The sequence below is a fragment of the Cicer arietinum genome, chromosome 3, assembly GCF_000331145.2.
Source record: "Cicer arietinum cultivar CDC Frontier isolate Library 1 chromosome 3, Cicar.CDCFrontier_v2.0, whole genome shotgun sequence".
Lineage (NCBI taxonomy): Eukaryota > Viridiplantae > Streptophyta > Magnoliopsida > Fabales > Fabaceae > Cicer > Cicer arietinum.
Window position 1 is genome coordinate 44,945,701 of NC_021162.2, and position 3,461 is coordinate 44,949,161.

A 3,461-nucleotide genomic window follows, 5' to 3' on the forward strand; every position below is an offset into this window, starting at 1 on the left:
ATATATATATATTAAATATAACTTAACAAATATCTCAAAATATCTAGATATTTGTTAAATTACCATTTCACCCGTAACGCATTAAATTCTCCGTAAAGGATTTACCGCACTTAATTTAAATTTATTTATCGACGAGTAATTCTAAATGGTGTCAAAATAACTTTTTGATCCTATAAACTCCAAAATATTATTAACTTTGGCTAAAAAGCCTCCGAGTCAAAATCCAAAATGAAAAAAACACATAAAGTGTACTTTAAAATTATGGGTCTTACAAGTGCAATCTCTCACAGATCAGCACGACGCGACAATCCCCGCAAGGATAAGATGAACCAACAATTCACATGGCATCATCCCGTGGCCCATCACGGTCACCACTATCACCATGGCCCCATCGCGGTCACCGTGTACTATGAAATGCATGAGCATACTCTGACTCTTTTCACCACAATCATTAAGTAAATGCAGTTATTAAAAGATTCCCCATTTTTAATACTCATTTAACACTAATGATTTTTCAAACACCACACAGAGCATACTCAAACATATTTATTCACACCAATTTAAATTTCCACAACCACACATAAATCACATCTCCAAATTTCATCCACACCTAAATTGAATTAAATTCATTTTCCACCAAGTCACACATAAATTTCATCTCAAAAATTCATAATATTAATTATGAACACATCAATTTCACCTAACATAAATCACCAAAATTTCCAAACATTAATCACCATATTCAATCTCCAAAATTTTCAACCATAAATCACCACAACAATATTAATATATCAGAGTTCTCCCCACCGCTAACTCGGTGCCAACGGTCTCGATTCCTTTTCGAGACTCAAGGAGCTAACTACATAAACATAAATATTTATAACAATTTGTTCACAATAAAATTAATCCACACACAACAAAATTCCTAAAATTAAATCTTTCTCACACACCAAACTTTTAAAACCAAATAATACATATTATTTAGTTAAAACTAAAAAAAATAAATATTGTCAAAATTTCACATACACATACTCGACTATTAAAGGACTGAAATTTTTGAGTTAATAAAATACTCTAAACCCCTTTTTTTTCTTATTAAACTCAATCAAAGAGTAATTAAAAGAGTAACATTTTAAACTCTAACGATTCTTAATTTCAATATATCTTTTTACTCAAACTCTTTAACTTAGTTAAAATTTGAATTTTTTCACAACTTTAACAACTCTAAATTTTTCGTAAAATTTCAACTTCAGTTCAAACTCATTTATTTGAAAATAACTCATTACGTAACTCAAACACATCAAATTTAATTACCGCCAATTCACACCAAATTCAATCAATTCAATTCCACAACACATATATAACACCTCAATTAAATTTCAACAATTCAAACATAACTCACCCAATTTCAAAACTCCATATTTTTACACATAAACCACCAAATTTCATCAATTCATTTTCTACAAAATCCACAAATAAATCACATCTCAAAAATTCATAATAATAATTATGAACATATAAATCACACCAAACTTGAATCACCACAAACTACACCTCAAATTTAAATTCCACTAAATTACTCATAATCACATTAAATTAATTTTTCACAAAATCACACCTTAAATACATCAAATTTCTTTTCCACAAAATCACAATTAATGTCCTAAATGCAAACTAAAAGTTTGGAAGGAGCCCTTACCTTAACGTTAGCTCTAACACGCGATTACGGTACCGTATTTAATTCCGGTAAAACTTAAGTTCGTGACGTCGCGTCGAAAACTAGATCACTAGCACCGCAGCGTGGCAATGAGAAACTTTCTCTTCTGTCACTTCTCGAATGGAAGCTTAGATCTAGTAAATAAATGGTGGTTTATTTTTGAGTTTTGTTGAAAAAAACACTAACATAGCTTGTTTTATTTTTGAAACAGAGGAAGAGAAAGAGGAAGATGGGCTGACGTGAAAAGGGAATTGGAAATTGCTTCCTTTCTTCCTTTCTTATATATAATATATATTAAAATAATAATAATATATTATAATAATAATAATAATAAATATCTAAACAAATATCTAGATATTTACAAATATCTAGATATTTACAAATATCTAGATATTTTTATAAAAATCATCATTACGTCTGTCACCTCACATCACATGACAAATCATTTTTTTGAGAAAAATATCTACTCTCGCCGTAATTCAATGGGCAGATGAATTTTTTTGAAAAATGCTGCATCTCAGAAAATTTTTTTCTTCTACAAAAGATTCACCGTAATTAAATAAAATTATTCATCGACGAATAATTTTAATCGGGTCTCCAAAAATATATTTTTGGCATTTAACTCACAAAATGCCATAAAATCGGCTAAAAAGTCTCAGAAATTCAACCCAAAATTCTCCAAAACACATAAATTAGAATTTAAAATTAAGGGTCTTACACTTTTAGAGCGCTTTTACACAAGCGTTGTATAATGAAGAGCCCTCACATAATGTTTTACAGCGCTTTTTTGACAAGCTTTGTAAAAGATTTGCGCTTTCAAATAATTAAATGACCTATTACAGCGCTTTTTTTACAAGCGCTGTAAAAGACATGCGCTCTCAAATAAATAAATGACCTATTAGAGCGCTTTTGTTACAAGCGCTGTAAAAGGTCACATAATTGAAGGACCTATTTGAGCGCTTATTCTACAAATGGGTTGTAAAATCATTCACTCATTCACTTTAAATAAAAATCATTTACTTTAAATAAATAAAAACAAATTTACGAACCCTCAACACCTCTACTCTGGGAACCCTCATCTCCTCTACGTACTGTGCAGCCATCTATTGCTCCTCCTTTAAAAAAAATTTGGATACGTTGTCTTAGGTATTTATTAATTTGTTGTTGTCACGAAAACTAATAAATTGTTACATAATAAATATTTTCTTTTTGAAATTTATTGATTTGTTCTGTTTTGAAATCTTTTCTGTTTTGAAATTGTTACATAATAATGGACCTTGGTTTCCATTTTCCAATATTAGATATGTGTACTATATATTGGTATAATGTTATCAGTAGCTTATTATTTTTGTAACTGCATTTATATAGGTCATATAATATGGACCGAAAATGGATGTCTGCGAATCGATTGTCAAAAGAGTATGAAAATGGAGTGAAGGAGTTTGTTGAGTTTGCAGTGAAGAATGCAAAAGATCCAAATAGAGTCGTTTGTCCTTGTTTAAAATGTTATTTTGGAAAATGCGTTAGAGAAGATGAATTGGAAGGACATTTAGTATTGAATGGAATTGATCAAAGCTATAAATGTTGGATAAGACATGGTGAGAAAAAAAAAAAAGGAAACATTATTTTTGAGAATGGTTCGACATATGCTTCAACAGACTTCGATACAGATACATATGAGCCGGACCGAGTTGAGGAGATTGCAAAAGCAGTTGAAGAAGATCTTCGGGATTGTCCTAAAATG

The 3,461-nt window shown here is 30.1% G+C and overlaps 1 long non-coding RNA gene across 1 annotated transcript in view; it reads right to left on the reverse strand.

Moving 5' to 3' along the window:
- The window catches only part of LOC140919868 (uncharacterized), a 6,458-nt gene extending 4,483 nt beyond the window's left edge, over positions 1–1,975 (reverse strand). The window contains exon 1 of the long non-coding RNA XR_012162450.1: positions 1,700–1,975. This is a non-coding gene — a long non-coding RNA (uncharacterized lncRNA). The remainder of the gene's footprint in view (positions 1–1,699) is intronic.
- Between the last annotated feature and the right edge of the window lie 1,486 nt (positions 1,976–3,461).